The 24,226-nt window shown below is 44.4% G+C and overlaps 1 protein-coding gene and 1 long non-coding RNA gene across 2 annotated transcripts in view; one reads left to right on the plus strand and one right to left on the minus strand.

Annotated features, from left to right (window-relative positions):
* Positions 1-24,226, minus strand: part of RNF150 (ring finger protein 150) — a 203,983-nt gene that overhangs the window by 104,502 nt on the left and 75,255 nt on the right. The gene's annotated exons all lie outside the window — the stretch shown is intronic.
* Positions 17,846-20,231, plus strand: LOC144263545 (uncharacterized). The gene is made up of 2 exons (XR_013345831.1): positions 17,846-18,132; positions 18,414-20,231. It is a non-coding gene; the product is annotated as an uncharacterized LOC144263545 (long non-coding RNA).

Here is a 24,226-nt window from a genome sequence, read left to right on the forward strand (position 1 = left end):
CACTAAAACATGCTGTAAATTGGGGAATCAGCCAGTTATCTCCCCAGGGGCAACAGCAAGGAAAGTAACCAATGCCTGGGCGGGGTGTGAAACAACCCATCAACAGCCATTGTCCAGAAAGGGAGCTACAATGCAATCACTCACCTGCATGAGGCCACACCAGGGGAATTGCTTAACCTTGCTTGGAGAGACTCAACAATGCCCCCCCAGACATGCCTGGACTTGTGTTTTCCAAGCACATGGACTGAGGGTATAAAACAGACAGAGTGGACACATACTGGGCCCTTCTCCTGATCCCAACTATGCTGCAAGCAATTAAGACACAGAGGAAGACAAGACTCCAACAGAGGAGATTGGCCCAGGTTTAAGGAACAACCCTGTATATTAAGGATTGCAATATCTAGTGGGGTGAGAAAAACTGCTTAATCTAGATGTTGCCCAGTCTAATAGGGTTGAGAGTTTAGACTGTGTGCTTATATTTTATTTCTTTTGGTAATTAACTCTGAGTTTTTGCCTATCACTTAATATCTACCTTTGTTTAATTCAATACATAGTCAATACATTTGTTTAATTGTTTATCTTTACCAATGAGTTGATATGAAGTGTGGGGGCAAATCTGCTCATAGTACAAAGGCTAGGGTACATACACTTTCCATTGTTGAAGTGGTGAACCAATTAATAACTTAGATGGTATATTCCTGAGGTACAGTACTGGGAGCTGGGGAGGGGGGATTTGCATGGTGCCTTTCTCTGTGTGATTCATGAGTGGTTCTGGGAGCATTCATGCAATATAGCTGGGTGGGGGGCTCCACATGATGATGTGCTGAGTGATCACAGTGCCTGGAGGGGCTTGCTTGCTGCTCACTAGCAAGGCATTGTGAGAGAGAGCCCAGGCTGGAGAGAGTTAAGGGGGCACAGAGATCCCACAGTCCCAGGCTGCACACTGGGGGGGATCCCGTCACAGTATGTTTCATGACTGAGTGGTGCAGAGAATACATTACTTTTCTTTAAGATTATGTACAATGCTTCTAAACCTTTCAGACACTTGGATTGGAAATGCAGATTATAGAAAACACAATCTAACTTGAGTTATTGCTCTTTTTACACTAAGATTTTCAGAATAGCTATACGTGGCTAAGTTTGTGTTAGTATATAATAATGCTAGATTAAGATGTAATGACATCACATAAAAAGAAAGAACAACTATTTATAACCGCATACTACCCAGAATAAACCTCTTTTAGTGCAAATGGCAGGCAAATTAATTTATCTCATTTAAGGCATTTCCAGGCTTCCTTGAAAATGTGTTTTGTATATTTTTCCTAACACTGTCTACATTCAAATGCTCCTGAGGCTATCCTCATTTTTGTCTAAATGTTCTTAGAGATTTAAATAAAACCAAATTAGAAAAGTCAAACAAACGAAAAACCACCTTGCTAGACCCTCCCATGAGGAGGTGCCCTAGACTCACAGGCAACTAATACTTGTTACCTATTGATTAGGCCGGTTTCATGAAAACAGTCAGCTGTATAACTTGGTTCCATTACACGCACTGAAGACATATTCATTATCTGGTATTCGACAGACAGGGGGCTTCTGAAATAAGGTAAATGCTCCCTTCTTTGTCCATTTGGTAAGATAAAATAAAGTCCTGGGGATCACTGTGCAATATCCATGTAACACAGATATATCCCTTAAATACACAAAACACTCTGAGCCTGTCAAACCCTTGAAGTTATTTTTGCTGTTGAAGAGCTAATGCTCAAAAATATGGTGCCAAGATCTTTTGACATTAATATTATGTTTTTTTCTGTTACCTAAAGCAGAACAAAGAAACTGATCTATTGTCAAAGAGATTGAGGGAGACGAGGACAGGGAAAAACAGAAGAGGTGATGACAGAGAAGAGCACGCCTGAATGTGTTATAGCAGTAATGGATTTCCATTCAAACCCGATCTGCCTGCTCCATATTCTCTCATTGTTCTGGAAGTACATGTGCCAGAGCACTTTATATTTCAGGGTATTCATTGCTCCTGACTAACAAAATGCTATTTGTTTCAAGCCATAGAAGCCTGTTACTGCTTTACTTTGATTCCAAATCGGCAAAGCACAATCATCGAGTATAGGAAGTTTCCAATTAAGTAATAAACTATAACAAAAGTAAATAAATACTTAGTAGTGATTTGTAAACAATTATTCTGTATAACATCCCTGTGTGGTAAGTATTATTGGGCCAAACCCTCTGCTTGTGTAATTCAACTGGCTTCAATGGCCCAAACTCTCTGCTGATGTGACTCAAACTTTAAGGCCAGAAGGAACCATCACAGTCATCAAGTCTGACCTCTTGCACCTTGCAGGCCACAGAACCTCACCCACCCTCTCCGGTAATAGACCCTTAATCTATGGCTGAGTTACTGAAGTCCTCAAATCATGGTTTAAAGACTTCAAGTTACAGAGAATCCACCATTTATATTAGTTTAAACCTGCAAGTGACCCATGCCCCACATTGCGGAGGAAGGCAAAAAAACCCCAAGATCTCTACCAGTCTGACCTGGGGGGAAATTCCTTCCTGACCCCAAAAATGGTAATTAGTTAGACCATGAGCATGTGGGCAAGACCCACTAGCCAGACATGTGGGAAAGAATTCTCTGTAGTAAGGCAGAGCCCTCCTCATATAATGTCCCATCAGCAGTTCGTTGGAGATATTTGCTGCTAGCAGTCGCAGATGGGCTACATGCCATTGTAGGCAATCTCATCATATCATCCTCTCCATAAAGTTATCAAGCTCAGTCTTGAAGCCAGTTAGGTTTTTTGCCCCCACTGCTCCCCTTTGACATGAGAGAAAACTGAAATAAAAAGAGGACCAATCCTTCAATTCTGAAGCAAGCAGCAGTTCCTCATCTGAATAGTGCCACTGTCTTTAGTCATTTGTTGTGTGACTAAGGGTTTCCAAGACTGGTCCCAAATAGATGGGTACTGGAATTTTCAAAAGCCTACACAGGTGCAAGAAACCTGCTGCTAACTGCAAACAGGGTTCCGTGTACTTTTGGTCATACGGGATTTTCAGAACAGCTTGTTAGTTATGCTCAAGTCCTTGGAGTAATCTAGGAGTGAGCTTCAATAGGGCAGGTCTGAGAAGTGGCTAAGGGGCCAAAAGGCTGCAATGCTCTCAGCCATCTGCTTCTTAGTCCTGTGAAGGGCATGACAGTTTGTGCCTGCTGGCTTCAAGTCACCAGCTGTTCATTGGTTAGAGCACTGCACATAGGTGGAAAAACACTACAAGGTGTGAAGAAATGGAATGACTAGGATAGTGAGAGAAGAGCGGAAAGATAACCTTTAGTAGGGGGTTGAGAGTTGGCGCAGGGTTGGAGTGATCTAGGTCAATTACAGGGGACGGGAACCATAGGTGGTCAAAAGGAAGGCTGTTGAGTTTTGGTGTAGAGCAGGGGTGGCCAACCTGAGCCTGAGAAGGAACCAGAATTTACCAATGTACATTGCCAAAGAGCCACAGTAATACATCAGCAGCCCCCCATCAGCTCCCCCCACCCACTCACAGCGCCTCTCACCCACCAATCAGTGCCTCCCCATCCCTCCCTTTACCTCCTGATCAGCTGTTTTGTGGTATGCAGGAGGCTCTGGGGTGGGGGGGAGGAGCGAGGGCACGGCAGACTCAGGGGACGGGGTGGGAACGGGTGGAGTGGGGGCAGGGCCTGTGGCAGGGGCAGGGGTTGAGCAGTGAGCACCCCTTGGCACACTGGAAAATTGACACCTGTAGCTTCAGCCCCAGAGTCAGTGCCTATACAAGGAGCCACATATTAACTTCTGAAGAGCTGCATGTGGCTCCGGAGCCACAGGTTGGCCACTCCTGGTGTAGAGCACGGAGCTGAACCAGTTGTAACTATGTTGCCCTGGAAAAAACGGTTACCTACTTTCTCGAAACTGTTGTTCTTTGAGATGTGTTGTTCACGTCCATTCCACATTAGGTGTGCGCGCCGCGTGCACGAGCGTTGGAAACTTTTTCCCTTAGCGGCTCCCGTCGGGCCGGCAGGCCCCCCTAGTGGCGCCACTGTGCCGAGCATATATACCCCTCCCGGCCCGACCCCCTCCAGTTCCTTCTTGCCGGCGACTCCGACAGAGGGGTAGGAGGTGGAAGGGATGTGAACAACACATTTCGAAGAACAACAGTTACGAGAAAGTAAGTAAGTGTTTTTCCTTCTTCAAGTGCTTGTTCATGTCCATTCCACATTAGGTGAATTACAAGCTTATCTCTGGAGGAGGGTCGGAGTCACAGAACAACTGCTCGGAGGACCGCTCTGCCTCCTGCCGCGTCCTCTCTGGCCTGCTGGTTGACCGCATAGTGGTTGTAAAGGTGTGTACCGAGGACCAGGGGGCTGCTCTGCAGATCTCCTGGATCGGGACCTGTGACAGGAATGCCGTGGAAGTCACCCGCACCGTGGTCGAGTAGGCCGTGACCGCCGGGGCCGGAATACCTGAGAGCTCATAGCACGCCCGGATGCAGCTTGTAATCAGAGACGAAATCCGCTGCGCCGACACTGGGAGGCCTTTAATCCTCTGAGCTACAGCCACAAACAGCTGCGTGGATTTGCGAAAGGGCTTGGTGCGCTCCAAATAGAACGCCAGCACTCGACGCACATCCAGGGTGTGCAAGCTGCGGTGACTCGGGTCCGTATGGGGTTTCGGGAAGAACACCGGCAGATAAATGTCCTGGCCCAGATGGAATTGGGAGACCATGTTATGGAGGAACTTGGGGTGTGGCCGGAGCTGCACCTTGTCCTTGTGAAATACTGTGTACGGTGGCTCAGAGGTGAGGGCCCTCAGTTCGGACACCCTTCTGGCCGAGATAACTGCAACCAGAAATGCCACCTTCCAGGAAAGGTGGAGGAGAGAACAGGTAGCGAGGGGCTCGAATGTGGGTCCCATGAGTTTAGAAAGGAGGAGGTTAAGGTTCCATGGAGGGACTGGGGGGCGGGAGTACAGGAACACCCTCTCCAACCCCTTAAGGAACCGAACCACTGGGTGGGAAAACACAGAGCCCCCCAAGAACCCTGGATGGAAAGTGGAGATGGCTGCCAGGTGCGCTCTGAGAGAGGACGGGGCTAGCCCTTGCTGCTTGAGGTACAGGAGGTACTCCAGAATGGCCTGGCCCGGCCGCATCTGTTGGGGTTCACACCAACAAGAGAACCTTTTCCACTTGGCCATATAGGCAGCCCTGATAGAGGGCTTTCTACTGCCAAGCAGTAGAGCACCCCTTGCTGCACAGAAAGGGAGCACTGGCTCTCCAAGGCCTTTAGCCACAGAGCCTCCAGGCCATCAGGTGCAGCGACTGCAGGTCGGGGTGGACAAGCCGCCCACCGTCCTGTGTAATGAGGTCCCGATGCAAAGGTAGGACTACTGGGGCCTCCACTGACAGCTCTAGGAGCTATGTGTACCAGTGTTGGTGGGCCCAGGCTGGGGCAATGAGGATCACCACCGTCCTGTCCCTGTGCACCTTGAGCAGGACCTTGTGCACCAAGGGGAGCTGGGGAAGAAATACATCAAGCCCCCTCTCCACGGGATCGCAAATGCGTCCGCGAGGGAGCCTGGGCTCCGGCCCTGGAATGAGCAGAACCACGGGCACTGGGCATTGGCCCTGGTGGCAAACAGATCTACCCAGGGAAACCCCCACCTGCAGAAGAGCGAAAGCACGACGTCCACCCTGAGCGTCCACTCATGCATGCGGTATGACCTGCTGAGGGAGTCCACCAGCTCGTTCTACAGCCCTAGGAGATATGACGCCTTGAGGTGAATTGCATGGGCTATGCAAAGGTCCCAGAGGAGGAGAGCCTTGCGACAGAGTGGCGAGGAACGAGCCCTGCCCTGCTTGTTCATATAAAACATGGCAGTAGTATTGTCTGTCAGAACTGACACGCTGTGATCACTCAAAGTGGCGTGAAAGGTCTGGCAGGCGAGACGAACCGGCCTGAGCTCCTTCACGTTGATATGGAGCGACCACTCTGCTTCAGACCACAACCCCTGCATCATGAGGTCCCCCAGATGAGCCCTGCATACGTAGTCAGACGCATCTGTTACCAGAGTCAGGTCCGGAAGTGGGGCGGCAAAGGGGATGCTTTCGCAAACCACAGGCTGGGACTGCCACCACAGCATAGAGTCCAACACATCTCTTGGGGCTGTCACTACCAAGTCCAGGGGGTGCCTGCCTGGGCGGTACACCCGAGCGAGCCACGCCTGCAGAGTCCTGAGTCTCAGTCTGGCATGCCTGACCACGTGCGTGCATGCTGCCATGTGGCCTAGCAGCCCCATGCAGCACCTGGCTGTTGTCATTGGAAACTGGCGCAGGGAGGCCACTGCTTGTTGGATAGCCCAGAATCGGGATACCGGAAGGCTTACCCTGGCTTGCACCACGTCCAGGACCGCCCCAATAAATTCCACTCTCTGCGTGGGTACGAGCATGGACTTGGGGACGTTGACCAGGAGCCCCACTTCAAGGAACAATCTCAGGGCCACCTCCACATGGCCCCGCACCTCTGCCTCGGATCAGCCCGTCAGGAGCCAGTCGTTGAGGTACGGGTACACCCGGATTCTCTGCCTCCATAAGAAGGCTGCCACCACCGCCATGCACTTCGTGAACACCCTTGGGGCCGCAGCTAGACTGAACGGGAGAACCGCAAACTGGTAATGTTCTCGGCCCACGGTGAAGCATAGGAACCGTCGATGTGCTGGGAAGATGGTGATATGAAAGTACGCGTCCTTCATGTCGAGGGCAGCGTACCAGTCCCCTGGATCCAGGGAAGGGATGATGGTGCCAGAGAGACCATGCGGAACCGGGCCTTGACCTTGTTGAGCCTGCGCAGGTCTAGGATGGGGCGAAGGCCCCCTTTGGCCCTAGGGATGAGGGAGTACTGGGAGTAGAACCCTTTTCCCCCTTAGGCCGTGAGGCACCGCCTCTACTGCCCCCGCCTCTAGCAACGAGTGGACTTCCTCCTCTAGGAGATGCTTGTGAGAGGGGTCCCTGAAGAGGGATGGGGGCGAAATGCAGCGAGTACCCGTTCCGTACCATGCGTAAGACCCAACAGTTTGATGTAATGGTGGACCACGCATGGGAGAAACGGGACAGGCGGTTCAGGAAACAAAGGGACGGATCCAGTGACTGGTCTGGTACGCTATCCTCGAGCGCACCTTCACCTTAGTGCCCGGCTGGGGTTTGTGCTGGCCTTGGTTCTGGCCCGGTGCATTATTGTTATTGCGCCGTTGTTTGTTATCCCTGCCTCCCCTACGGTAAGGTTCATGCCTATAGCAAGGCTGGTACTGGTGTTGAGGGGGAAGCTGCAGCTTAAAGGGCTTCGTCTGGGTCGCCGGGGTGTGGATACCCAGCGACTTGAGCATATCTCACGAGTCCTTGAGGCTATGCAGCCTCGCGTCTGTCTGGTCCAAGAAGAGCAAGGACCCTTCGAAGGGGGGGTCCTGGAGTGTATTCTGGACCTCGGGAGCAGGCCTGACTCCTGGAGCCACACCGAGCGCCTCATGACCACCCCTGATACAATTGTTCTAGCCACCGCATCTGCCGAATCCAGGGAGGCCTGGAGAGAGGTCTTGGCTACTGCCTTGCCCTTGTCCACCAGGGCCGTGAACTCCTGTTGGGAACCTTGAGGGAGGTTGTCCTTAAACTTCCCCACCGCCACCCAGGAGTTGAATTATGCCTGTTGAGGATGGCTTGCTGGTTAGCAATCCTCAACTGAAGGCCCCCAGATGAGTACACCCTTCTACCAAAAAGGTCCAGGCGTTTCGCCTCCTTGGTCTTAGGGGCCGGGGCCTGCTGACCATGGCGCTCCCTTTCATTGACTGCCGAAACCACTAGGGAGCATGGACTCGGATGGCAGAACAGGAACTCATAGCCCTTAGATGGGGCAAAGTATTTATGCTCCACTCCTTTAGCCGTTGGAGCGCTGGAAGCCAGGGTCTGTCATATAGTCTTATAGTTAGATTGGATGGTCTTAGTGAGTGGGAGCGCTATTCTGGATGGAACTTTGGGGCTCAAAATGTCCACCCTGGGGTCCTCCTGCTCAACCATCTCCTCGGCCTGCAACCCCAATTTTTGGGCAACTCTGTGCAGCAGTTCCTGGTGGGCTCTATGGTCTATTGGCTGAGAGCTGGACACCTCTGTACCAGCCGCCGCCTCATCGGGGGAAAATGAGGAGGTTAGCTGCTGCTCCACTCCCTCTCAGTGGTCCTCCTGCTCCCCATCTCCCGTGGTAGGGGCCTCCGGTTCAGGCCAGGGCGGAAGTCCATGGGACGGCACCGGGCTCGGTGCCGGACTCTCCAGTCTATGCTGTGGGGGATGCTGGAGGCCTGGATACTGTTGTCTCCAGCACCATCTGGCGTCAGTGCCTGGACCGGGACCGCTGCACTGAGTAACTTGCCCTGGATGGGGCCCCTTGGCGCTCCTGATAGGCCCAGGGGGTCCAAAAGGGTCAATGGCCTGGCGGCCCCCATTGAGATTGGCAGCTCCCTTGAGGGTCCCTGCTTTCCAGGCCCCAGTGCGAGTAGCTATAGCAGCCGGAGCCAGCACCGGACTGCAGCGACGCCGATCGCGAAGGCCATGGCGGTGCCAACGAGCTGTGCCGGCGGGAGAACGAGCAGCTCCTGGCTGAGTGGGAGCGGGAGCGGTACCTGTATCTTCAGGACCAGGAGTGGTGCCGGCATTCCCTGGACCGGGACCATCTGCAGGAGACCTCTGGCGAGGGCCGTCTCAACTCCTCCCGGTGCCGGTCTCTGGGCGGTGCCGGAAAGCGGCGTGCCCTTTCTGGTGCTTCTTCGCATCAACCCACTGCCGGTGCTGCAACCTCCTTCTGGGCCGCTAGCAAGTGCGAGTCTGCAGAGTCGGAGTTCGACCGGGACCAACTCCGGGAGCGGTGCCGGGACAGTGTCTTCGAGCAACACACCATTGCCGGCTTACCCCCGATGGCACCTGAGGCATTGGCACCGGAGGGTTCTCCCCATACGGAGAGGGCATGCCGCCAACAGCTCGATGAGGTCCTTTGCAGCCTCAAAGGTGCCAGGCGTAGAGGGCTGATCCGTTATGCCCTCAAGCCCATCGTCTGCACTGAGCTCACTTAGGTCTGGGCTCGATGGGGCTTGTGCCGCTGGGACCGCCTGTATCAGTGCCAGGCCTTCCTTTCGGCTGCACCAGAGGCCGCACCGGGGAGCACTATCAGTGCCAGGGCCTAGCCTGGCACTCCGGGGCCAACAGTTTACGGTGCTTCGCCAGTGCCGGGTCTCTCCCGCACCGAGGAAGCCTGAGCCGGCATTGGACGCTCCGGGCCCGGCGGCTGCATCGCAGCCTCCATCAACAGTTGCTTTAGGCAAAAGTCTCTTTCTTTCCTTGTCCTTGGCTTGAACGCCTTGCAAATCCTACACCTTTCAGTTTGATGTCCGTCCCCCAGGCAACATAGACACGAGTCGTGGGGGTCACTAACTGGCACAGGTTTGCGACACGTGGCGCAAGCCTTGAAGCCGTGGGCCTGCGGCATGGGCCCCGCAGCCGGTGCTGGAGGCCTCCAAGCACCTAATGACTTAAGTGTCCACAATCTGTATGTAAACTAACTGATAACAGCTACTCTAAAGGCTAAGGGACTGCTCTTCTACAAGCGAGGGGGGGGTTGTTCCAACGCCGCCACGGACGGACGGTAAGGAGGAACTGGAGGGGGTGGGGCCAGCAGGGGTACATATGCACGGCGCCACTCGGGTTTGGAGGGAGGGAGGCAGGGACTGCCATCAATGGCTGTGCTACAAATGCTTTTTTACGATTTCAAGCCCTCCACATTTTCAAAGGCGTAATGGTTCCTGTGGTGCCCAACAGGCACAGGGAGACGTTATCCCAAGCAGCTGGAGAGAAACACGCAGTTTATGCAACAGAAGTATTCAAATATACAGTGACTGAACAGCATGTCTGTGAGTGGGGTGGGCTGATCAGTTACTGAGGCGGCCCTGGAAAATAGGCCCTTCCTGAAACGTGACTACTTATCTGCAGTTCCTGATTCAGGAAAAAAGTCTGCAGCTACCAGCACCCAGGGTTGGGACAGAATTCATGAGGCAATCAACAAGATGCTGTGTTAGCCCCCATGTGACTTACCTGTTATGACTGCATGGAAACACACAGAACCCCAGAGCCTTCCCCCTCCCAGCCCTGGCACACTTCTGGACAAAATTTCAAATTGCAGTCATATTTGGGGCACATGGATTCTGTCACCTATGGACTGCCTCTAACTGAAATGGACTGGATTTGTGATGGAACACATTTCCTCAAACAGAGTTCACTGTTTCCAGGCGTCTCAGTAGACCACAGAGTGGTTACAGAGCGGCATACTTACAGGCATGGCAATGTAAGGTTATTATTTTTAAGGAACAGGAATGGCCTTAGCAAAATCTGTGCCTTTCTAGTAAAAAGATACACTTTGAAGGTGTTCTTTATTGTTTGCAGGTCCTGGTCACCTTTTTGAACTCCATGTGGTGGGGCGGGGGGAAGCTATGCTGCTGGAATGCAGTCCACCATTAGCAGATACACACTGCTAACCTGGGCTTCTCATAACTTTTGCATGGGTTCACAGAGTGGAAATCCCTCCCACTACTGTATTATAAACATTCAAATGGTGCCACAAACTTACCGGGCTTAGGGGCAGCTTCTGTCCCATCTGGGTCTGCTGAGGCTCCGCAGTGGGGTGTTCCTCAGGGGGTGCATCAGCTCCCCTGCCTATGACCCCAAAATGTGCTGCTGATGCTCCTGCTCCAAAGCCTACTCTGGAACCAGGTTCAGCAACAGAGTTACTTCACTGTTCTCACTCAGGGCCTACTGCTGGCTCCCATCAGTCCCCCTGCTGGATTCTGGGACCAGCAAGGCACCATCCCAGCAATCCCATCATCATGCACCACAGTTGCCTCAATGCTGGGCGCAGTGTCCAGCACCCAGTCAAACTCTTCATAAAACAGGCATGATTTGGGCAAGTTGTTTAAGGTGCCAGTTCTGGTCTCTGGTTTTTCAGTACCCGCTCTTGAGTTGCTTAATCTGCTCCGTGCACTGGTTGCCAGTCTGGTACATTTGCAAAGCATGTGTGGTCAGTCCTGATACACTTACTAAAGTGCATAGTTTTGCTGGCCTTGCACCAGAGATTAACAAAACCGGCCTGTGCTCCCATGACTATGAAGCAGCATGCTTTGCAAAAGGCTTGTTCTGTTCAGTGTCCATTGCAAACATGGAAGGCTTTCAGATGGTGTGTTTGCAGCTCAGTCATCTGAAAACAATGGAAGGGTTAACGCTAACTTACTGAGCTGCTGCACTACACCAAGGATGGTTACTTCCATTTTCAATAGAAAAGATTGAAAGATTCTTGAGATAAAGAGGACAAAGGAAGTTGGCCCATAAGATTGTGGGATACTTTTTGGAAGACTCCCAGGCCCTGAGTCAAGTGGGGCTGAGGCTGCATCTACACTACAAAGCAATAGGCCTTGAACCCTGGGTCAAGGCTTGACCTGGGCTCAGACCCTGCACCCCCACAGGGTCCTGAGACCCTAGGTTTGAGTCCTAGGAGAGTGCAATTTGTGTGTCAATGGAAGGAGGTTAGGCCTGAGCTTACATTGCAGTGTAGACATACCCGGATAGAAAGAAGAGCACATGCCTTTAGGAAGACTGGCTTGCTGCAGATATCACATTTCAAGGCAGGGACCTGTGCAACCTGAAAATCCAGGTCAGGAGGGAGAGACACAGAGGTCTCCAGCTGGAACAACTCATGGCTGGGAGCCAGAAACCTGAACTGGGTGCCCTGGCGGGACCATGGAGAAGGAATACAGGTGCAGTTACCCTGAAACTGATAGGCCCCCTAGATGCTACTGCAATACAAAATAATAAATACAATGGGGGAGGGGAGACTAACAACATTTAGACCATACAGGTTCACTCAACATCAACTATACCCATCCTTTGAGCCTCCCTTGTCCTCTGTTATTTTGGTAACAAAAGATGGCGACAACAAGCTTGCATTATTCATTCATTGGTATTGACATTCAAACCAACCTGTGCTTTGTGGATGTCATATTGTATCATGATCTACCACTTATTGCAAACAAGTGATAGGAATGGACTTGACTGAAATAAGAGGAAGATAATGCAATGAACAGTGCTAAACGGAAATTTGGTATTTCCCTTTTATTTGGGATGGATTTGCTTTATGGCCTGAATGTGCACTGTTAGAAGTAATTATTTGTTTTTTTATTTTCTTAAAGCAGGAAGCTAAAAACCACATTTATGAACTCCAGCTCATTTCGGATCTAGTAAGATAAGAGGGAAAACTCATAAAATAGGGGTTTTTTTTTGTTTGTTTGTTTTTTTTAAGTCTGACCCTTGTATGTATGACATTACTGAAAAGGTGGTGAGGGGTAATCACGGAACCACAGTTTATCAAAAGCAGCCTACCTAGACTATTTTACAATTCTGTTTTCTTTTCAAAAGGGAATTTGAGGAGAAGAGCTAATGTGATGAATGCATCGCCTATTAATGCCAGGTTCCATAGGCAACCATCTGAAATTTAATCCTACAAATCAGTAAAAGGAAGGCATTTGATTGAAACAGCCTGCTCTCAAAAGTGATTTCCCTCTGTCAGAATCTGTTCCTGAATGAGCTGCTGCAACTCAGCACCCTCCATGAACGCACGAACAAACCAGATTAACTGTTAGGTAATCTGATTTAAAAAACAACCTCCCCCACCAGTCATGCTTCACTCTGATAAAAGCACACACCAATAAGAGTCATGAATGGGAAGGCGGAATATTAAGTTCTTCCTGTTGTTTTCAGAACCTGCATACTAAAGCTCTTCTCCAACTCCACCTCCCCACAAAAAAATGTAAAAACAGGTTTCATATGCTATCACCATACTTTTCAAAAAGATGCAAAGAGCACACAGAAGAATGTGCTGTACCGTAAATTGTGAGGAGATGTTTTTTAAAAAAATAATAAATCAAAATGGAAGGTACTACTCGAGTTTATTTTAAACAGAACAAAATAGTGTTGGTTGTTTAAGATAATGATACAGACTCCAATATACCCCCAGAATTTTTCATTTTGCTAACTGGAGCAGCTATACATCAGTTAACCTTATTCTCCCCTTTTTTGGTCTTTTAAAGACTTTATTTAATTTCTTGGCATTTAGTCTACATAAATGGCAGCTGTGGACTTAAAAAGATCTTTTCTTTAAAAGCAGCAATTTAAATATAAAGCACCTTCTAGTAAAGAGGCAGGAGACAATGCCTACAGCAGCTGCCCCTTTTCCAGAGCTGCTGGAGAGGGGCATGCTGAAAAAAAACATAGGATTACACTAGCCTTTCAAAAACTAGTTACTAAATTTGCTCCTCAACTTCTCTTCATTAATTTGTAAAGGTATTAAAATCTTTGTTTTATTCAACCTTTAGAAAAAACAGATGGAAAAGATGATCATGACACTTTCAATATTTTATAACTATATATAAAGTACTCCTAAAGATAATGCTGGCATATCAACTACATTCATGCACGTAAAAAAGGAAGTCAATCCATACAAGAATATTTGGAAGATTTATTATAAAAGTAACATCTTGGACTCCATACTACATTCCAGACCTTATGGAGGACTTAATGATTTAGGCTGGGCATGAGGGGGCACCGCCTCCTCAAATGGCACCCAAGTTCCCTTGTGAATCTAGCCAATTTTTTTTTTTAATTATTTTTGGCAGGAATTATTTGGTGAATTTATGTCAAATTTGCAAACAGTTGCGGTCGACCTGAAAGTGAATTTTTCAGCAAATAAACTATTCATCTGAAAAAAAAATCTGCCCATCTCTTAGTACATCGTGGTATATAGTCCCCGAAATGCTTGCACATTTTTATTTGACAATGTTAACTAGCACAGAACAGTAAACACAACCAGGCAGTTCCAGATAAGGGTTAGAGAGTTGATTTACAGCATATGTGGGGCCACTAGCCTACTGATTGATACACTGTTGACATCCTGCTGACATCCTGCTCTGTACATTGTGTACACAGCATTGAAAAACAAGGAGTGAAAAATAGACTGCAGGATAAATCATACACTGTACTGGAATCTGTGCAATTGTCCATCAAAACATCACTGATGCAATGTGAAAAAAATATATATATAAAAAGACGAACAGGCACACATTTGATATTCATTAGTCAGAATCCTTGATCACTAATTCAGGATATTCATGGCTAAAATGGTGTTCAGTCATTTAGCCAAATGTTTCTTATACCGCTTTAAGAAAACTGGTGTATGCTTGTCTCATAAAAATATTTGAATGGTTTAGTCACTCAACCAATGCTACTTGATTTAGCCAACAGATTGTTACTAAAAGACAAAAAGCCAAACAAGCATAACCACCTCACTTATTTGGCAAATTTTGGCCCTTTGCCTCAATTATTAGACAATACTCAGTGAAGTTATACTGTTTCAGAGCTTATACTTAAAGGAGACGTGAATTACACTGTCACAGATACAGCACTGAAAACAGTAATTTTTCTTTATACTGGCAACATACTGCCAAAGGTATCCCTTTATAAGCAAGCTTTGTCTGGGATTCTGTAAATCATATTCACTGTAAAGCCTTTTTGTAGTTTAGAAATGCAGTCTTAGTACTACTAGGATTATTGCAGGCAATAAAATGGTACTTTAAATTTAAACACACTATAACCCCTCTTCCCCCACACCCCATTATCCCAGGTCACCTAACCCCATTTCATACTTTTTCTAGCCGTGACAACATATCTCAAGTAAAGAAGGTTGATTTTAAGCAAAGCTCATATACTAATAGAAAACTATCCATTTAATATGCTTTCTTTATCACAAAAATTGTGACATCTTTAACGCAAATATTTATTTCCAAAGTTAGTGGGAAAAGTGGTTCTATATTGCATTGGGCCAGATCTTGCGCCTTTTGGAATAAAATGATGGACTTTGAAGGGAGAAGAATCAGACTCACGGACTACAGTGTTTCTTTCATTACAGAATATTCTTTTGTTTGACAGGTTTGCTCATGGATATAGTCTCTTATACCTGCCTGCTATCCAATGAGTTTGGAACGTGTAACAACTTACGAGTAGATTTAGATATGAACAAAACCTTGTAGCTGAACACTGCTGAACTTTGAAGTTTGATCCATCTCAAATAGAAAGAACAGACTATACTCAATTGGACCAAATGTACAAGAGTGGCCTAAACTAGATTTTACAAGTGAGCTCAAAATAAGGTCATTGTTTTGAAGGTTGGTTTTTTTAAATTTTTTTATCTTGGCTCAAGGTCCTCAAGGTTTACCATGATTGCTCATCTTTAAATATCAGCATGCACACTTCAAAATCTCTCAAATATACTCAAGACAAAGCCTTTTCTTCTTTTTTACCGTGCACAAAAGGTGATTTATAAACCAAGGATACACCAAACATAGGGCAACCCCCCTTGCTCTCCTACTGAATATAACTCTTCACTTCCTACAAAGAAATGTGGCTTTTTGTTTACACCGCATTATAAAAATCAGTTAATTGCTAAGGCTCCCAATCTCTTTTTCATTGCAAATAGCCATTAAAATGTCTTTTAATTACTATAAAAGACATGACAAAGAATTGTTATTTTTAACATTGTCTCAAATCAATTTAGTAGTCTGAAAGGTACCAGATTGCCAGCCAAAAAGAATGATGTCCTCTGTTTAGAGACAGAACAGGAACAGCATGGACAGTAGCAGTTTAAGATCAACACTGCCCCGACAATCTGAAGAAATGGCAGTGATAGACAATCTGCAAAATGGAGTACTAAAACTACAGATAGTTTAACACACTAAAAATATTCAGATTTAAAATATAATTCTATGCCCAGCAACAGCTTTTGAGACTCTGACTCATTGCACCAGTTATAAGTGGTACACTGGCAGCTAAAAATGTTGAGTGCCACTATCACAGGAAAGGAAAAACAAAACGGTGGGTCTTGCCAGAAAGCGTGTGTGTGCAGGGGGGCGGGGGGAAGCCATCCACAAAGTAACAGACTGCTAATCTTAGACAATATTTTCACTGTGAGTGAAGGATTTTATGTTTTACCTTCAGTTGTTACTAGACAAGTTCATAAAAAAAGTAATACAAAAGCCATTTATGATCCAATATTGGATGCAGAGGATACTAAAAACCAGACCACTTGACTTTCCCTCATATTTTACTTCTGGCAACTAGAATGAAGTAGTGTATGGATCATAATCCGGACACCAGTAGCTGGTACAAATTATTTTCCATCTTCTTTCTATGCAACCTGATATGAGTTTTTCATATCCTGTATAATAAATAATGACAGATGGGGTGAGAGAAAACAGTGAGGTGTGCACACATATTTTGGTTAAGACAATCAATGAAGCTTTGATAATCTCAGATATTAATAGATACCATGGTAATGGAGGCGGCCATATAAATGGAACACATCTGTTTGGGAAAGAGTTTGAGATACACAAAGTGATGAAAATTCTATCCCATTGTTGTATATTATTTTATATTAAACTTTCTAAAAATGTTACATTTAAAATATGATTTTTTTATTTTACTTTTTAAATCCTCTTACAATAAAGTTTGGAGATTTTGATTAAGAGTATGAATCGTTAGATACAAATTCTTTCTAGACTATTAGGAGCCAAAGCACATACCTGGCCGAGAAAGATTACCTTAGATTTATAATAAGATTATGCATTTGATGGATGACCTTGAGGTCATGATAATTTAGTCATTGTCAATATACCTGTTCTTTGAACAGGTTCCTCAACCAGTACCAACATATTTGATATACCTCTCTACAGTAAGATTGCATTTGAATAGATGGCCTAATTATCTTTTTCAGTAACAAATGCTATTCGTGTAAAAGACTGATGTAGGATGAAAGATTACCAAATGATTAGTCTCCATTTTAAATTATAAGATTACATCCAGATAGAACATAGATTTCAATTCAAAGCCCAGGCCTGATTCTGCCTCATGTATTCATGCTGAGTAGTCCTTTGCTCTGTGAGCAGGTTTGCAGAGTAAGGTGCTACTCAGCATGAAATGTGGCAGAATCAGGCCTTCCATGACCAGGGTGGAAAAAAAATGATTTTTTTAAAATTTAAATTGGACGTTTTTGATAAAATGCTTTTTGAGGAAAAAACCTAGCTAAAGATAGTTTTAATTCAGATACATTATAGCTCAAAGATATCTCATCATGGAATAGGGATTATAAATTCTAATTCTACAGTAGGAGACAATATATTCATGTAATATTTAAGAAAAGTTTTGTAAATGAGTTCCAATAGTTCATGGATTAGGGACCCAATCTTATGGGGTTCCAGGGGCTTCTGTATAGATTATTTAGGTTAATCTTTCTATCTACCCAATGAGACTCAGTGCTCAGTCTAGAAGATACCATCAGAGATGCTTAGTTTTGCAGTTCCCAAACTGAATTTGTGTCTCCAGAGATAACATGCTTGTTAACAGCAAAAATGTTTTTAAAATAAGAGAGAGAGAGAGAGAAAGAGAGAGAAAGAAAGAGGTGAGATATGACATATCTCAATCCTATTGTCCCTCTGAAAATTTATGAACATAGGGTCAATCCCTTACCTCTCCCTAAAAGTGCAAAGTTTCAAAAAGTTAATGAATAGAAGATAGTTGGGGCGGAATAGATCTGGACAAGGAGAAGTCTGGAGATAAATGTGAGAAGGGAGGGACAGGCAGTAGAAACAAAAGTGAAACTGTTTGAGCAGCATATTCCAGAAGTCTTGAGGTCTTTCTGTGTGTAGCCGTCATTGATTTGAGATCTATCATACCATTCTCTTACTAGAAGGGAAAACCTATAATCACCTATATAAAAAGGCTGTAAAAGACAGCCAGTTTGGGAATATTTTAATGAAGTTCCTCTACCTGTGGGTAAGACAGGCATGCATGCAAAATGCAAACAGTGCAGCAAAGAAATGCAAGGCCTGGTTGCCCCAATGAAACATCATGAGAAGTGATCCTTCTCAGGAGGAAGCTGCGTTGAAGATGAAAGGAACATGTCTGAACATACAGGATCTTCAGGTTGGTAAACTTTTTTTATTTCATATGTCTTTCTTAAGGACTGCCTATCTTCCTTCTGGACTATTACTGAATTCTCATGTTTGAGCAAAAAATATAGTTGTTACTATGGTACTATCATTTTAGATGCAGATGTGATAAAAATAATTAGCTAAGACAGGCAGATCTTCCTTTTACAATTTCACCTTTATAGTAGTACTGATTGTCAGTGAATGCAATGAGTAATACTAAATGAGCAGTATGGTAATAATAATTAAAAAACTGCATTGACTTATTTTGTTTAGGAGAATCCATCCTCAACATACAGGATTCTGAAGACTATCCACCTTCAAGATCACCATCATTTTCTATAGTTTCAGAGTTATCTGCCAGTGATAATGTTTCAGTCATATCATGTATGTCACATAACCACAGTATATCACCTGTAGCAAAAAGAAAAAAACCTCCATCATCCAGGAACAACCATAAATAAATTTGTGATAAGAACCAGCAGATTACAAAAAGAGGTAATTGATGAAAAAATTGCACGGTTTGTTTATGCAACAAACTCTCCTTTCTGTATTTTTGAGAACCCACACTTCATTAACATGGTTCAGTCATTAAGACCAGGATACATTCCTCCCAACAGAACAGAGGTCACAGGAAAATTGCTGGATAAAGTGTATGAAAGAGAAATTGAGCAGTGTGCAAATGGTCTAGAGGGTGAAATTGTTAACCTGAGTTTTGGTGGGTGCAGCAATGTCCACAATGATCCTGTTGTATGTGCTTGTGTGATAACAGAAGAAGGGAATGTCTTCCTCACAGAAACAACTGATACATCAAGAAATGCACACACAGCAGAATACTTACAAGAAGTAGCAGTAAAAAGCTATAACAAAGTGTGAAAAAAATTAAAATGTCTAATACACAGCTTGGTCACAGACAATGCTGCAAATGTATCCAAGATGAGAAGAAATTATTTAGAAGACAGTTCCAAGCTAACAACATACAGTTGCAGTGCTCATCTGATGCACCTCCTAGGCAAAGACTTCAGTGTTCCAGAAATAAAGGCTAATGTTGTTGAAATTGCAAAATAGTTCCGTAACATCCACTTCGCAGCAGCTGCTCCGAAAAAAGTGGGATGGAACTCAGCAGTGGACTGTGTTGAGCTCTAGATCAAGAACTGGCCTATTCTGATGACAGTTTGTGAACAAAAGCGTGGAAAAAATAGATGGCACTGTTACAGCCAAAACTCTCAACATTGGGCTTAAGAGAAATGTTGAACACATGCTGAGTACCCTGAAGCCTATTTCTGTAGCCTTGATCAAAATGCAGGGAAATAGCAGTTTTATTGCTGATGCTGTTGAAATTTGGAAAGAATTGGGTGAGATCTTAAGAGAAATATGCAATGACAGAGTTAAATTATAAGCATTAAAAAAAACTGGACAAGCACTATTTCCAGTTCCTTTTCTTGCAAATATTCTCAATACCTGGTACTAGGTTCAAACTTTAACCGCTGAAGAAGAGGAGTTGGCTACGACATGAACATCCAGCAATCATCTCTCCAGAATGCCAACTATAATCAACTTCAGAGCGAAGGGTGATGTTTTACAGAAAGTCACACCAGTGAACTGGTGAAAATCAGTTAAGCACTTGGATTCAGAGACTATTGAAGTGAATCTCACTTTTAACAGCAGTAGCTTCTTCTGCCAGTGTAGAAAAAATATTTTCTTCCATTCGACTAATTCATTCCAAATTGAGAAATCATTTTGAACCTGAAAAAGCAGAAAAGCTTGTTTTTCTTTTCCAGATTATGAACAAACAGGAAAATGAAGGGGACAATGACTGAGTTAGCTGCAGAAGCCAATATTTTAAGTTTTTCATGTTGACGTGGCTGACATAGACAATTTAATTTTTGTTTTGTTTTTTTTTTAAATATTTCGTTTAACTATTTTAGATAAAAACAATTTTAACAAAAACAAACCTGATTTTAAAAAACTTGTATGTTGAGCATATGAATTTTTGAATTTAGTTTTGTTAAAATATTATATATTTGCTGTTGAAGAAAAAAATCCAGAATACATAATGTTGTTGCTTTAGTTAAATAAAACAATTTAAATGTTTGTCTGGTGATGTTCTCCGCCTAATACAGCATGGCAAGAAAATCCTCCAAATATTAATGATTAACCTGTTGAATTGGAGATAGTTCACCTCCCAATGACTTCATAAATATCTGCTTCAATTGCTTTTGGTAAATGAAATAACCGAACAATCATTCATTTTCTGATATAGCTGTAAAACTAATCTGAAAAGTTTTCATAATAAATCACTTTAAAAACGTATAGTGTGTACCTTCTAAAAATGAAACCTACATTTATCTGAGTTGTGAAGAATATGTATTAAGGTTATTACAAACAAGAATGCACTTTTATGAAGAAATTCATGATTATATCGAGTCTTCCTGATTTAAATCATGGATTTAAATCAAATCCACCCTGTCCGTGACTAAAAAGCCAGACATGGTATCACCACTCTGACTGCTCTGTCTATTAGAATATTTTCAACTGATCAGTTGTTGATAGTACTACACAGATTTATTTTCTTTGGGCTACTATACAGCTGACACAGAACTTGATTCTACTTGAGAGAATTAAAGACAATTAGGACAAGAAAATTTGTGTACATTTGATTTCTTCTGCCTATGCTTCTTTCTTTTTCTAAGAAGAGATTCAGTGGGCCAAGTTTCCCACTGGAGCAGGGGACAAACTGAACATTTCTGCCCCTCCTGGCTGACTACGTATTGGCCACAGTCCATTAATAAGTCAAGGGTCATTAATAAGTCAAGCGCAGAGTAACAGTATGCTACATCTATAAAGGAAGCTGAGAAAAGTGAAGCACTGGGCAGAGCATCAACAATGTGCTAAAAAAATAAACTAACAAGTGAACCCTTACCTAGCTACTGGTACACATGTCGCTGATTGGGCAAGCATGCAGAATGCACATATGCTAAAGTGTGCACTTGTAGAAATAGGAAATTTTTCTACTGAACATGATCTGCAGTTATCAAAAATTTGTCATGTTGGTAAATTAAAGCCTCCCCCCCGACCAAACAACAGCTTAGTTCTCATTGGTGCCCAGGTACATGACACATTTCAAAGATAAGTAATTTTTCTGTAGCCCTGCTCAGAAGAACGGTTAGAAATTATTATTGTTGGTTTTATGCTGGGAAAAGTACTTCTCAGTTTTCTAAAGAATGGCTAAGAGAGACCTTGTGGAAACTTTCCAAATCAATTAATTTCTGAACTCAGAGAAAGCCTGGGCAACGTCAGCTCGAAAAGTAACCCCTTTGGAAAGTCATGATCATGTAAACACAGAACTCCAATGGAAACTGTTCTGCAGCCTTTACTAGGATGGCCACTACCTGCAATTGATACAATATGAAATGCATTAAACACACGCGCACGCAAATTGCCAATTTTGGTTGGACATATTCCTGGAGGTCTCATCACATGACAATCCTGGAGGACTGGCAACACTCACACACACACACACACAGAGGGAAGGAGTGAGTGTTACAATGTTTCATTACTTTACGTTCTAGTTGCAGGGAAATAAATATTTGTGTCTGGTGCACTGAGAATATTGAGCAAGCATGAGCCATAAAATCAACGAAAAGAAAGGACAGCTTAGAGTAAGCTCCTCCACCAGTGTATTTGTAAACATCACAGAGCACATGAGTAAGAAATACCCTTCTTCAGCAGGAAAAAACAAAACCCAAAGCAATGTGTATGTAATGGGATACAACCATAACTGGATTGTAGCTTACTTGTATTAGAAATTCCAACCACTTTTCCTGGAAATTACAATTACTGACCTTAAAAACTGAATGGCTGCATGTGCACTATGACTTTACTTAAGAGAAATAAAAATCCTCAGTGGAATCATCTTCACTTCTGAATTGAGTCACAAAAGCTCAGGATTTGGGGAGATTTGTTCAGGAGAAGACAAGACATCAACACCTTATTTTGGAACCTTGAAGTTAGTTTATACCAGGGTGCACAAAAAGATATCAAAACAAATCTCACAATCTATTTTATTTGTAGTTTTGATTTTTCTTCTAAAATAATTCTTTAGAGTAATAGAAGCTGGGCTCCTGTCAGGCTTAATACTTGGAAGGGTGTGTGGGCGTGCGTGGGGGGACGGGGACGGGGACGGGGACGGGACATCTCAATGTTCACTTTTGTCAGGTTTCCAAAATGTTCTTGGTTAAGAAACTAAATTAAAATATCAAAACATCTGCATCAGGCAGGCACACAGCCAATACTGTTACAAACTTACCCGTCCCACTCCTGTAACTAGGTGCTCTCTTCTGAGAAACTAATACCAGACTGAACAAAACTAGTAGGTCAGTCCCCAAAAGCAGAAAGGAGATTTCAAGTATGCATAATCAGTGGATTTCTCATCAACATTGTTACCTCTCATAATGTGTTCAGATGCAGAAGCCTATTAGTTTCTTTTTTTAAGAAGGGGACAGGCAAAAAAATAAGGCAAATAAAGGAATAGGTGAGGAGAAGAAACAGGTACAGGTTAGTAAAACAAAAGAAAGCAGCTACCCTGCACGGAGCTCAGTCCTTAAATACTACCAAGCATATGTTTCCTGCCATGAGTAGAGCCATTAAAATCAATGGGACTATCATGAAATTATGATTAAGCATGTGTATGAATCTTTCCAGGATCAGGGCCTACATTTCGTAATATCTGTTGCAGGATTGGACATATTTGCAATTTTAGGATCTCTTCTCCAGGGAAAGCAATACAAGAACTAAAGCCATAGACCAGTGGTTCCCAGACTTGTTCCGCCGCTTGCGTAGGGAAAGCCCCTGGCGGGCCGGGCCGGTTTGTTTACCTGCTGTGTCTGCAGGTTCGGCCGATTGCGGCTCCCAGTGGCTGCGGTTCGCTGCCCCAGGCCAATGGGAGCTGCTGGAAGAGACGCGGGCTGAGGGACGTACTGGCCGTAGCTTCCAGCAGCTCCCATTGGCCTGGAGCAGCGAACCGCAGCCACTGGGAGCCGCGATTGGCCGAACCTGTGGATGTGGCAGGTAAACAAACTGGCCCGCCCCGCCAGGGGCTTTCCCTGCACAAGCAGCGGAACAAGTTTGGGAACCACTGCCATAGAACAACCCATGCATCTATTTTTTGTTTGTGTGTTTGATTTCTGAGGCTTTCAGCTGAAAGTTTCTAATCAGTTCTGAAACCATTAAAAAAATGCCAAAACTCTTCCTGATGCTGTCTGCTTAGAAAATGGAGTTTCTCTGGTAGATGAGCTCTTAAAGAGGATCACTTCATCTTACAAGGGACCTGTACATTTGTAAAGCCTGCAGGATTTCACTAAATTGTTTGTTGACAAAAAGAGCCCTACCCCCAAGGACAAGAGGCTATTTTCACATTTAATTTGGAAGCTTAGCTTCTTCTTAAATAAAAGATGTGGTTTAGAATAGAAATATTTCAAAGAAACATGAAACAACACAGGGAAAAGGGCAGGTTGAAGACATACTAACATTACATCCCTAGAAATTCAAGTAATGACTTTGAGGATTATGTAACTACCGCAGTTAATCCTCCTGCCTGAGATATTGACAAAGAATAATGAATATAATGAACATAAAAGCATGAAGTATTCTAGGTTTGACTCACTTATAACAGTGGTAAAGATCAAGGAAAACTCTTACAATAAGGAGGTCTCACTACGACTGACCAAACTGATGAAAATCTTTAGCAAAAATTCTTGCAAAATTTTAACTTGGTTTGCAATTTCCTCTTGATTTTGAGAGACTGAACAGTTTTTTTTTTTTTAAACAGTGACGTATATGAAAAACACACAAGAAATACCTTTTGCTTGAAAAAAAACGTTTACAAAAAAAGCACATTTTCATGAAATTTGAAAGAGGAGAATTAGCTAAGAGTTTGCAAGAACAACAATAAAAATTCAGTAAAAAGGCAATGTCCTTAAAAGGCAGGTGGTCTGGTGAATTATATCGGTGGGCATCCAAAGAATTTACAAGCATTACATTTACACACAATTAACATTGACAAGCACTGTAGTAGGGAAATATCACTA

The sequence above is a fragment of the Eretmochelys imbricata genome, chromosome 4 (genome assembly GCF_965152235.1).
Source record: "Eretmochelys imbricata isolate rEreImb1 chromosome 4, rEreImb1.hap1, whole genome shotgun sequence".
In the NCBI taxonomy this organism is placed as follows: domain Eukaryota; kingdom Metazoa; phylum Chordata; order Testudines; family Cheloniidae; genus Eretmochelys; species Eretmochelys imbricata.